The sequence below is a fragment of the Chamaea fasciata genome, unplaced genomic scaffold (assembly GCF_029207755.1).
Source record: "Chamaea fasciata isolate MVZ Bird 193981 ecotype frontalis unplaced genomic scaffold, bChaFas1.0.hap1 SCAF_9, whole genome shotgun sequence".
NCBI classification, from domain to species: domain Eukaryota; kingdom Metazoa; phylum Chordata; class Aves; order Passeriformes; family Sylviidae; genus Chamaea; species Chamaea fasciata.
In genome coordinates, this window is record NW_027094094.1 from 7,584,689 (window position 1) to 7,598,901 (window position 14,213).

At 37.1% G+C, this 14,213-nt stretch overlaps 1 protein-coding gene across 5 annotated transcripts in view; it reads right to left on the bottom strand.

Annotated features, from left to right (window-relative positions):
* Window positions 1–14,213, bottom strand: part of ATRNL1 (attractin like 1) — a 433,474-nt gene that overhangs the window by 396,141 nt on the left and 23,120 nt on the right. The window lies entirely within an intron of this gene.

Here is a 14,213-nt window from a genome sequence, read left to right on the forward strand (position 1 = left end):
AAAAAAAAAGCAAATAAATAAGCACAGGACATTGCTTTGCAATAATGTTTGTAGAAAATGGTAAGATAAGGGCTTGTTCTATTTAAAATAAACACATAGCAAGACAGATGGAAATTACTTTAAGTTTCTTGAGTCATACCAAGAACTTTTCTGTATTATTTTTCTTTCCAAGTGTTATCAAACACCAAATCCCATAACTCACAAAGATAAGCATTACCACTTTCAGGTAACCCCTTGCCCAACCGAGGGCAATATTCTCTTTTATATAAAGCCGGGTACTCATCAGCAGTCTTGCTCTGTGACTAACACTGATTCTGTCAAAGAACCACGATCCAGATGAGTCACCCTGACTATGCACTCATCAGCCACAGAGGTGCCTGCATTGCACCCCACTCCTTGCTCACCACTGAGAAAGCCTCAGTGATTCGAGGAAGCCAGAACAATTTGGGCGGCCTGCCCAGGCACCACAGGTTTATCACATCCAGACTCCAACCTTATAAACAGAACACACAGGGGAGTAGCTGATGCTGTGTATTGTCATCTAAAATTTCACATCAGATTTCATAATATTTTCAACAATGTTTTTTTCCTAGTTGGCAGGGTTATAATCAAAGCCTGTAATTAGAGGGCGCACGCCAAGAGAACATTTCCCATCTTGGTATACTGTAAAACAGATCTACCAAAGAATAGAAAGACGTCAGGATGCCGCACGTTTAAAGGCATTCAGAAGCACCAGTGACAGATCAGTCAGTCACCGAGGCGACCAGTCAGCAATAGATTCCATGAAAGAAGAGTGACACTATAGGGTTTCACTGAGCAGACAGATACACCAGAAATTCAAGGGCTAAAGCCATCACAGGGCAACCAAAATGGGCAATAAAGGGATCTCTACATTCACCTGGAATATTACCACTGCTATAAAATAATAGCAAATATAGCTGAGTTCGAATGTACAATGACTGTATTTACCACTGCAGAGACTTTAAACCAAGACTGATGCATTTCAAGAAAAAAGTACATTCTAGTTCAGTCAGAAATTATTGGTCCAAAGTGAAGGAGTAGTCAGATGAAATCTATGCCCTGCAATACATAAGACGTCAGAGCAGGTTATTAAAATGGCCTTTCCTGCTGTAATATTTATAGATCTGTGAAAAACGCAGTCTTGTCATCTCCTGTATCTTCCTGCAAAAAATAACATCACCAAATCTTCCAGAGAGGGGTACTAATTTAAACCAGAAAAGCCATTGGCTATTTTCCATCATCAGCAGAACATGAAAATCCACAGAACTGCTGGTAGATGGACAGAGGTCTGATTTATAATATTGGTGCTTTAGGAGAAACAAAGCATAAGCTACATTCATAATATTACAAATATTCACTACTAAATAAAGAGTTATAAAGAAAATTCATTTATGCCTAAATTATTTAGTATTACACTTCTAATGACAGTTTTAAGAAATGTTGGATTACTTTGCAATTCCTACCTCAGATGTATCTGAATATACAATATAGAGCATATTTTGCTTCACAGATCCATTTCAATATCAGTACTGGTGTGTCAGTCAAGAGCTATTCTCTCCATTGCTGAAAATTTTTGCTCTGTCTCCTTTTCATCTTTTATGAAAATATGTTTTATTAAAAAGAAATAAAAATCAATAACTGTGCTTCAAAGTTACAAGATCAAGTTCTTCATAAATAGAAGTACTGGCAACCTTTCTAGCTGAGACCTTGTGCCTAATACTTAAAGCAGGAAAAGAGACTGCACAGATCTGAGATCAGCTGAATACATTAATAAAGAAGGGGAAAAAATTCAGACCACATGACAGCACAAGCCTGAATCAGTGAGAAAGAAATGCAGAAGCAATCAAGAGGCCATTTCTCATACCACAATATTGAGTGACAGACTAAGAAGGTTTTCCAGTATTTTTTTCAAAGGAATATCTGAAAAACAATATGTTCTGAAAAACCCACAAGGGCAGATTTTTCTTTTCCAGGCATAACACATTGACTAGCATCTGAAAAAATTCAAGGAATTTGCATTTGATTTTCCTGTGTTTTACCATTTATTGTATAACTTGCTGTTGGTTATTTCTTTCACTTATGAAAACAGGATATAATGAACATTCTGTAGCTCTAATTTTTCTTCAGTGACTTCTCAAGAGGAATAAATATTTAATACATTAAGGAAATATTTGCATATGCCAATCACACTCCTCTACTTGTTACATACTGCTTTGCAGTAATAGAAGAATTTATTATATTTAGAAACATAAAGGACATTCACAACTTCTCACATGCCAAGTAATCACAGGCCTGCTCTTAAATAGGTTTCAGTTTATTCATTGACAAAGTAGCAGCTTCTGTAGCAAAGCACAAACCCTAGTGATTAATTCAGTTCATCCTGAGTTCATCTTTCTAAATTATTTTAAACAAAACTATGCTCCAAAACAAACCAAAAGTCCCAGAAAAGTAAAATCAAGATTAGAACGCAAAAACAATTTTTCCCCATGAGGATAAATCCTGTATTTCAAGAAGCTTAACACTTGTGTTAAAAAAAAAAAAAAAAAAAAAAAAAAAAAAAAAAAAAGAACCACACAACTAAATTAGTTGGGATATAAACACTGCAAAACATTAATTTAAGGTTTACTCTGGCAGGTTTTCTGTTTCTGAAAAATGTTGTTATTCCACAGCACATTTTTGCAATAGTCCCCAAAACAGCTGAAAGGATTCTGCATAGGAGTAGCTGTTGCTTCCAAAGTCCAAACTTAGATGGCATCTTACTTAGGCAATGCATTTTCACTTACATAAATGAAATCTGTTCCCTTGCTTAGCCTCCACAACATTATATAAACTCACAGAACACCGACCAGGACAGGTTGTTTAGAACAGGATATCTGAACGTGTGACTCTGAGGGAATCTACAAAGTGACTTGAAATGTGGGCACACTTTTACAAAGACCTGGTAAACAAACCAGATGCAGAAGGTAAAAGTAATATTATAATACTAAATGTAATATTTATTCTATTTTAAAATAAATTGTGAAAATGCTGCATTAACTACTCAAGAATTTTCTTCTACCTCCTCACAAAGTGGTAATTGACTTTTTTTTACAAAAAAAAACCCTAAATTGCCACATCAGTTACAACATGCCCTAACACCTACCCCAACTATACTGAAATCTTTCTTCAGTTGTTTGTCTAATCTGATCTTAATAATTCCAATGACAGTAGTCTATAATCTTCTTAGGCAATCTATTTTAGTAATGACTTATTATTAGAAAGTATTTCTATATGTCTAATTCGCCTTTTTTTCTTACTTATACATATTTCCTGAACACAGACCTGGAAATCAGGTAACATTCTTCCTCTTTCTCCTCATCTTTTCAATCATCTGCTTTCAGCATTTTCTTCTCTGAATTAAGCAATTTAATCTAGCAATCCTCATGAGTCATCTTCTAGACTTCCTTCTTCTAGAACTTTTCCAAGACATCTGCACCTCAAAATGGTACCTACTTCTCCAGCTGTAGTCTGACCAGCATAGCAACCAAAGAATTATTTAATATACATAATGTGGCCAGTTCTACTGAATGCAAGCAGTAGAAGAACTGCTTTTATGCTTATTGGTGTACAACCAGTAATTCCACAAGATTGCTAACTTCCTCCACAGGAGGAACAGAATGGTATTGCTCTAGTTCATCTTACTGAGGTTAATCACGCCCGTTCAAGTGTAGAAATTCAAATCCAATTCTGCCAGTATCAGGTAGTATTATATGGGATCAATGCAGCTCGCATCAGCTGGAAATTGCTGCATGGAAAATTTCATTTATAGTCACTTGCTCAGTAGGAAAATCCTTCTTTCTCTGATATAAGCATTTACTTAAAAGATAATAACTTCTGGTCACACTGCATAGTGAGGAAGCCTACTTAAACAGCAATGAACTCCACAAGAAAAGGAAAATTCTATTTGTGTATATTTGTGATAAAGGTCTTCAAAAAACCTGCATTTTTCATAACAGCCTTTTTTCTATTACCCAACTACATCAAAAGTTCCTGAACATTCATATTCCTTATTCATTCACCTTACAAAACACTAACATAATGCTAGCATAAAGACAGTACTAGCAAAAAAACTAAAACTGCCATGCACCCGTGGTCTCCATCATGACAGTTGCATTAATTTTGTATACTATAATGCAAGTCATTCAAGGAATTACAACATGGCACCATTTTTTGTGTTAGTTAAAACTAAGCAGTTGCCAGACACCAGCACTGTGAATTAGAGGCACTAAAGCAAAGTTTTCTTCCTCAAGTCCTAAGAAAAGTACTGACGCATAAAGAGCCTTCTACTTTTCCTTCATGTAAAGAAATTTTCTCCTTCAGTTTCCAGTAATAGCACATGTCAGAATGATCCATTTCAAGTTTTTTTGACAGAAATGATTCATGGAATTATAGATGAATAGAGTCCAAGAGATAAGATGAATAACGGGCACAGTAATCTCTCCCACTACACAAATGATTGGAGTATTTTCATTTAAAAGCCTGATATGGAAGGGGAAAAAATAATACTACTGAAAGTATAGCTGCGTAGAATGGACCTTGAAAAAAGCCATCCTAACTTTGTCTTCAGATTTTTCTTCAGATTACATGCATATATATTCCTTTAAATATGGCAGTATAAACCATAACTATTAAAAAGACAACCCAAATTCTGACTGCCTTGAATCTAAGCAAAGAAATACACCACTACTAAAAACTGTATCACCCCCAAACATTCACAAGTTAACAACATAGAAAGTTTTTATGCTGCTTATTTTTAGACAGATGGATTCACGCATAATACTTATGAAAACTTCCTACAAAATTGAGTGGAGCTGAGTCAATCTGCATAGTTCAATAGCAAACTCCATGTTTTCTACAGAACTGCTAAACCAATTAACAGTTCAAATCTTGCCAATATTTTCCAGGTGGCAGTGGTCCTCCATCTCAACTTGGAGATCAGTGCCTTTTAAGATACTGCAAATAGCACAATATCCTCCACTGACCTGGAAAAAACTGAGTTAAAGGAAATGAAGTGAAAGAAATGTAGCTTCACCTCTCTTACCAGGAATACTACAGACATTTCATATTTCCTGTTTTAATATCATGGTTGGACTAAATCACATGAGACAAGCACATATTCTATTAGAAAGGCTCAGGCTGGTTCATAGATGGCATCCAAAATTCTGCCTATAAATAGGTCTGGCACCAGGCTTAAAATTAAGAATTGCTAGAAAATCAAGTTGGCATTTGATACAAACACAATACATGATATAATGCCCCGTATCACCATCTCATCTAAGTATGGCTGTAAATGCTACTCCAGATATGAAATCCCAAAGGTCGAAAAGCTGTATCAAAATAATTCCTATTTTTTAAGAAGCAGGCCATCTACCCAATCCACTGACCGAACTTCTTGCACTCAGTTTCCTGTCACGGTTACTCATTTTCTCAAAAAAAAGCAAGGATTGAAATATTCAAAGTTCTGACAATTCAGTCTTGATTCAGAAGAATATTAACAGTAATCCCAAAGTTTTCTCATGCATGCAGATAGTTACTATTAGAAGCAAATAGGAATTAGAAAAGAATCTGCCAGGAAGCAAGGAGACACCCCATTGCTCTAACATTTTACAATGTTTGCTTCAGCCAAGAGTTATTTTTATGGCCAAATGTTGCCAAGATAATGAAGAAATTAATTTTTTTAAAAAAAAAGGAAAAAAAAAAAGAAAAAAAAAAAAACACATTCCACCAGACTGAAGTGGTCCTTCTACATACTTTTTCCTACCACACTAACACTGTTACTATTTAACGTAGAAAAGTTCAGTACCTTCATAGATTGTGTTACTTTAAGATCACCCCTATGCTACTTGAAGATCACTCGGAGTAACACATTATCCTTATGTTATTCCTCTTGTTGAAAACAAACAAAAAAAGGTTATACTTTAGGTTTCTTTAACAGCAAGAGTTTTTATTTTCTAGGCTATATTTTCCACAAGGCAACCTCCATTTCCAAAAGTGGTTAAGTGTACGTCCTGGCATTATTCTGTTAACATTGCTAAACTCTGTCAGGGTACACTTCATCCCATCTTCCAGATCACCACTTTTTGGGTCCAATATTGATCCCAGGGGGATCCCACTCCTGACAGAAGCTGTTTACACATGACCAGGCAGACAGTTCCCCAACCACTGCATAGATCCCTTGTCTAGACCCCAGCAAATCCATTTCTACACCAGGAGGTGTGGGAACCCACATCCAAAGCCTCACCCCACATCAACAGGCAGGTTGGTTACTTTGTCGTAGAGAGCAATCAGGTGTGTCAAGCACACCTTGACCTCTGCTGACTTTTCCACTCATGTTCTCATCTGACTTGTGACAGCCCCGGAGAATTCATTCCGTAACTTTCCCAAAAATAAAAGTAAGGTTGATGGGTCTGTAATTTCCTGGACCCTCCTTTCAGCCCTCTTTGTAGATAGAGTTGTCATGAGCTTTCTTCCAGTCTCCTGGAACATCCCCTAATCTCCACAACTCCTCAGAAATTACACAGAGCAGCCGCACAACATGGAACCAGCTTTCTGATCAACCTCAGGTGGATTTTGTCAGGGCCCATTGATTTGTCAAGCTCCTGTAACAGTTCCCAAACCAACCTCCTTCGGTGGGTCTGCGTTTGCATCAACTTGGATTTTTGTTCCCAGGGCCTGGGGCTCAACAGCACCAGCAGAGAGAGATGTGAACCAAGTGCTGAGAACCTCTGTCTTTCCACACTGTTGGCGACTAATTCACCTCTCCTGTTTAACAACAGGCAATGTTGAGCTCTGTTTCTGCCCATTTACATACCTGAACAATATCTTTCTTTTAGTTTTTGATACCTCTGGTCAATTTCCATTTAAGCTGAGCTTCTGCTTTCCTGACTGCATCTTTGCACACCCTGGGAATGCCCCTGTAGTCCTCACCAGGTATTTCTCTGCTTTTCCATCTCTGGTACAGTTCTCATTTCAGCAGACTCAGAAGTTCACAGTTTAGCCAAGGGGGTCTCTTGTTCCACCTGCTTCCCTTACCTTTAAATAGAATTCAAATCTCAGTAGTTTCTACATTAAAGTAAGACTGGCTACAGGTTTTGATCTAATCACAGGATTAACATAGTGAAGGATAAAGTTATCTATGAATTTTAATGCATTTGTGCATATACTTTAAACACAAATATGTATATATTTACATACTGAGCCATACATATATATATATATATATGTATTTTATAAGACTTATATAATTAATCAAACACGATACAGTATTTTAAAATGTAGAGCAAAAAGCATATAGGCAAGGCAGGCTGAGGTACTTGGCAAGAAGGTAATGTACTGTGCCAATTTTTCACTGTACATCACCATAAAGCTCATTTTCACTTGTGACCTAGTTCAGGGTTTTAACTTAAGCTTCCTGAGGTAACGGGCAAATGCTCTAAATCCAGTGTGTCACCAACTCCTAAATTTCTCCTTGACTATTTAAATCAAGTTTCTGTGCTCACCAAGAGGCACCTATTTCTGCCTTTCAATCATTTAGAGTGATTAATACCTAACCATCAGATTTCATGTCTGTTAAGGACAGAATTCTCATGGCAGGGAACTACCTCAGACCAGAAGGCTGCAAGCACCAGCTCCCAAATGCCATATTAGTTTTGAAAATATAAAAATGCAGTAAAATTTAACATACAGACACTTTCCAAAGGGAAAAAAGTATCATTTTCTCTTAGCATCCCATCCTAAGACTTTTCAAGACTTTTAAAAATCCATTTATAAATATATTTTTTTAAAAAAAATTCAAACCAGCAACTTCTTCTTCCTCTCTTCCCTTTCCCATCAGCACACATACAGCCTCATGAGAGGTTCCCAGTCTTTGAACACAACCTCAGTACAAACGTTGATATAAGAGATAATAGTTCTTTTTAAAACTTAATTGATTAATAAATTCAAAAGGCTGGTTACTGAGTAGATTTCGAGTACTGTCTTTCAGATAATTATATAGATAATCACTTACTTCCAACTTCTCTTGCTGTAGCAATTATCAGGGCATTACACGTTTGCCTTAAATACAAAGCACATCCCTCTGTTTGCTGTAAAGAAATGGAATGATGGCATTCATGTCTCTAGGGTATTACAAAGCATTTTTGTTTGGGGATATGAAAGATTCTTCCTAGTCATAAAATAGCATCACTTCAGAATCAATTTTACTCATATGGCAGGTGTCATTTCACTCATATTTTATGCTTGACTTAATAATTTATGGGTATGTCACAACACTGTTAGCAACTTCCACATTCCCTCTAGAAGTGGATGAAGAGGTATAAGAAAGAGAGACTAGGGTATTTTTAGTTTTAACTATGACAGCTCCAAGTTTCCCAGAATCAACCATTTCCTGTATTGGTAGAGGGCTTTGGGGGTGTTTCTATTTGCATGGGTGGGTTTTTTGATTTGGGGTTTCTGGGGAGCAGTGGGAGGATATCTCTGGCCTATAACTTGTTCTGTATTTAAATGCAACGCCAGAATGAAAGAAACCGTGACATCATGTTTAAAATGACAAACAAAAGGTTTTAGCAATTTCAGCTATTTAAGAACAAGAAAACAGAACATATGGAAATTTATCACGGAACTGTTGCCCCCCAGGAGAACAGAGCTCAGGGGAACATTGCTTGGAATGCCCCACTTTAACAGAGTAAACAGCAACACACACCTAAAAGCCCAGAACCCTCCTGGGCGTGTTCATGCCATCCTTACAGGGATAGAGCAAAGCATGAGGAACACACAGCCAGCCTGCCTGGTCAGTGAGAGGCTACAGGAAGTCTAGGACCATCACTGACAGGCAGGAGTTCTTATGATTGCTCCCAGGGGCTGATGATCTAACTTCTGTTAGGGGAAGTTCTCAAAGTCGCTGCTGATCTATTCCCACTCAGGTCAAACACAAAGCAGAATGGACTGGAAACAAGGACCCACTCTTCACCAAGACAGTATAAACAGAAATTACACCAGTACACAGCTTAGTGCTCAAAAGCCAGCAGGATTCAATGAAGCCATACCCTGAATTCTAGAGTCAGTAAATTGGGCTGTTGGAAACAAGCAGAGGCAAAGAAACGAGGAGGCAACCAATCACTCTGGAACAGGGTCAGGAAAAAGCAGTGACCCTAAGGCTTAGAGAAAAAGTGATGATTCAGGTAGCCAAATGCACTAGAGCAGGGAATTGTTTCAACACAGCTGCACAATCAGGGAGAATGAGAAGGATGGCTTAGTTGGTGCTGCCCCTTCTCAGATCCCATGCATCACGTGCCAAAGGAGCATGAGCAGCACACACGGGCCATGCTCTGGGACAAGCCTTCCCAGCCCTTGGCAACTATGGACAGATACAGAATCATTCAAATGGTAATTCTGTTATTTAATATGCCAGTTTACAAACATGCCTTTGAGTATTCCTGTCAGCATTTCATTGCTTCAACTATAATTTAGTTGTTTCTTTGAAATGTATCAAACCAGAAATCTAAATGGCTCTGGTCACCTCACTCAACAAGCCATCTAAGAGTCAATGTAGAGTGAATTTCCTGGCAATGCTGAAATTCCTACAAAAAGGCCTTTGAAAGATACAACAAATATAGAGTAATTATTGCTTTACTTGATCAGCTTAAACAAAACCGAAAAACAGCAAATTCAGGAAGAAGTGCACTGGTTCACATATAGAAGAGACAGATATCTGAAAGGGTATTACTCAGCTGAAGTAAGACTATTATTGCAAGGATGCCAATGAAAACTAATCCTGTTTAAGTAAAATTTACTGTTCTTGCCTACACGACCTTATCTGCTCTACTGGATGCTTCCTTGAGTACCTTTCCAGTCCACTATTCCAAACAGGCAGGCACTGACATAAGCAGACCCTTCTATGTCATCAATAATTCAATCATAACAAACACAGTTGCTTGTTTGTTTTTAATTGTGAGCAAAGATAATTTATTTTTAAATGTTTTGCATGCTTGGTTTTGTTTTGCAGAAAGTTTTACCACAAGTAAAAATAAGTGATTAGATATGAAAGCTAACAAAACCAATTCTCCTTCTAAATACTAGAAAACACAAACTGCAATAAATTTGTAATTTTTATTGGAGAAAACTCACCAAATATTCCTTGAAATACTCTTGTTATTGACATAGTCTGAAAGCAGCATTCATCAAGAATTTCAAAACTGGTTTAGAATCCAGATCAAAAAAAAACACCCTCACAATAACAAAAGTCATAATACTACTTTTATTCCGTTCTCGATTTGTGGACTAGAATTTGGCATTTGTGCTACAATCTCAGATAACATATGACTCTAAAGTTTCCATCATATCAATGTTAGATGATCAAAACTGAATCTGTGCTGAACAATGCAAAAATAATTTCACTTGTAAAGAAAATGCTTTCAAAGATAAATTCCTGCAACATTAAGAGCTTAATACCAGCAACAAGTTACAGAAAAGGAAACAAATTTCCTTAAACTTTCCATTGAGCTTAAAGGTTTTCAACACTTTTACAATAAATAAACATTCTTCTTTCAACATGGTACTATCTTTATACCAAGGTCTTGCCAGAATCAAAGATGGTAGAAATCAAAACAAGAGCAAGTGAAGTTATGAACAAAAGAACATTCCCTGTGCCAGGAATAATCTACATTACCTAAGACCAGAGCTGAACCTCATCTTCTAACAGAGTTTCTGGTTGTTGTCACTCTTGTTAGATCTTATCCTGCATAAGCATCTGTTCAGCAATGCTTAAAAACAGAAGAGATTAAGAGCTGAAGGAGGAGGGGGGTAAGCTTCAAGAGCAGAAAGGCTAATATTCTGGTATATTCAGCTGGAAAATCAATCAAAGCTGTTTTCAGGACGTATTTCTAGATATATCTCTAAACTTTCACCCCACAGTCAAAACAAACCTTTTTTTGGCCTTTGACTAGTCACCAGAAGGTGCTCTTAAATCATTCATCTGAGCTTCAATCACTCCTGACCTCAGCTCTCTGAGGACAGCATTGTGCCCAGGACTCTTAGTAGGTGATTAAACTGGAACCTGGTACAGTTAAAGCAAAATTTTAACTAATTCTAGCAGGGCTTGCTTTTCACTGTGGAAGCTGAGGGTTATCATCAGCCTAAAATAAGCCAAAGGGTCTGCTGAATCATCCCCCAAACAAGCTTTTATTTAAAATTGCAGAAAAACTAAAAAACACCGCTATGGATGTATGCTCTCAAAATGAAAAAAAAAAAGAAAAAAATTACAGAAATTCCAAAGAGAAGAGAATTACATATTTTACACAATCTCAAGCTAGACAATTGTCAGTCATTGTTTTAAGAGAAAGAGGTTTAAGATTTAAGATTTATAAATATAGCTATTTTGATAAATCAGTTATGGGAAGAATTGGAAGGGAAAAACATGTTCGTCAAAACATGTGGTACCTTAGTTTCAGTGATTATATAAATTAGGCCAAATAAAATACGTAAACTATATGCTTATGGAAAGAGTTTTACTTTGATCTGTGAATAGGCTCATTTTTGTCGGCTGTTCATAAAATCCACACATGCATTCTTACTTTACCATACGTATTCCCTCCCAAAACAGGTGCCAGATACTGATCAGGCTGTATGAAACATCAACAGCCACAGAGGCAGAACAAGGCACAATCTTGTAAAGAGGTTATTTTGCAACATGTCTACCTCCCAAACTAACCAAAAATGAAGCTGAGTCAGCCCCTTTCCCTTGAGTTTTCTGCCCCAAAGTGAAGCCAGGTGTGAGCCGTAATGTGAACACACTGACCAGGCCAGCACAGCAGAGGCTGCACCCTCCCAGCAAGGAGGGCTCACCAGCTTGGGGAGCTTGGAGTCACATCTGGAGTGACAATCCCCAGGATCTATCTCCTGACCAACAGACACTCTAGTTCAGGGTGATTTTTGTCTCATTTTCTCACCTTCAAATATCTATCTCAATAAAATAGCTGCTTTTTAAACAAAGTTATCTGAATACACAAGACTGAGAGGTCTTCTTCAGCCTAAGACTGGGAATCTTCAGCCTGAAAGTGGCAATCAAAAGCCTAATATCATCTTTTGCATTTAGTTAGAAAATAAGCTAAATCTTTGCTTACAAAATCACTAGGAATACAATTTTTTAATCCCTTTACATTTTAAAATGCTTTTTCTTGAATAAGCCTAAGGATCTTGGAGTGTTCCAATTCATAGAAGTTCTTAGGCTGCAAATCCATTTACTAAAGATAGGATTATAGAGCACATGTATATCATTTTACATATGATACTTTTAGGGAATTTAAACTGACAGGGCTGCTTTAAAAAGCTTTCAGTTGATAAGTGAGCTTTAAGGAAGTATTTACTCATATTTCTTGAATTTCAATACATACCCTGTACTATCACAAAAACTTCGAGGGATCTAAAAATTTTACTAGGCATAAAAATGGGCACAGTCTTTGTCTAAGTTGCTTTGCTGTAAATCTGCCAGAGTTGCCTGTTGTATATAACAGGGATACAGGACTGGGTATTACAGGACAGGGCAAAGCCCAGCTTCAGAAACCCTTTGGAAGGCTTTCAACGCTTTCAAGCTGTAGTAGCATGGATTCTTCTCATTAGTGTTTTTACCACTCATTAGAGAAGAGTGGTGTAAACACAACAATAACTTTGCACATGCCAGGAGAGTGAAGAAGGATCCTTTAGGTAACAACTGGGAAAACTGGAGAAAATTAGGCTGAATGACTTGTCCCTTAAGTAGGCAGATAAATTGCAAATAAAGATATTTAAGAGAGAAAGCATCAGTCTCCAGAAGTGAATTTTAGCTACCAAGCAGACAATATATGCCTGTGGAGGGGAGGAAACATGACTTTGGTAACCGTCCAAGTAGTTTTTAAAGATTAGAACTTTCCTGTCACCCTGATTTTTCAACCTTCTGATGTTTCCATTTTCTACTGGAGCTTTTTCACAAATTGTAATATAAACAAAGAGTGATGTTTGGTAAATCATGCATTCCTTTCCAGGGGGAAAGACAAATTGACGGACTTCTAGGTTGACCAGTGGGGTCAGAGAAGTGTTAACCTCGTCCTCCAATCCCTGATCAAAGTCCAAAGACGATATAAGTCGAGATCCCAAAAACACAAAAATAAACATTCTTCTTTCTCATTTCCACAACCTGACGAGTGAGTATAGTTTTTTTGTGTCTGTCTAGCGACACTTTCCTTTTTTATGTTTGTTTTTTTGTATTTTTCACAGCCATTCAGATCTGTGCTACTCATCTGTTTCTGGATTTCCTCAGCATCACACTGCATAAAAGATTGATACATTCCCTACATACACTAGATAAGGCAACCTCCCAAATGAGGTCAGTGACATCCACCTGCTCCAAAACAGGAAAAAACCCTCTTTAATATCTTGACACAGGCAAATACTGGGACATATGAGTAGATCATATGGAAGCTCTAAGTAGCCACCTGCTATTCTATCAGAACATAGGATGGCTACATATTGTTAGGTCAAGGTTACCTTGCATAAGTATCTGCATAAAAAAATGTAACAGTTTTAAGCAGTCCCTGGTGATAGACCAGACCAGAAGGCACAGCTAAGTCTCTCATGAATAAGGTTGAGTAGAGTTGCATTGCACTCATTGATTTTAAAATAAAACTTATACATGAATTGAGTCAGTTGGTGAGGTATGGTAATCACTCATCAGGGAGCCATTTCCTCAGCATTCATCACAAAGGATGCCTCTTTCTTTTTTAAAAAGAATATCTGAATGAGTAGTTTTTCCTATGTCTATACATAGATTTTTGCCTCTTGAACTGTGCACTCATACAACAATTAAAAAAATATTTTTTAGCTTTAAAGGTGCAAGAGTTGGATTAATTTACAGGGAAAACAGTATACTAAGACTCCATCTTAATGACATCTAAGAGAGTTGCAATAAATGCTAAATACCCTAGTGAATTGTTGGACATTTAGGGTTCCAGAGCTTTTAAAAAATGTTTGATTATCTCAGGAGGTGAATGAACAAGATGACTTAAAGTAATAGAACAGGCTGAGTTAGAAGAATGTATTTGAAAATCAGCAGCAAGAGACAGTTTGCAGACAAGCAATCAAGTTGAGAATGACAGCTAAAAAGGATAAAGAGTAGTTCTTTC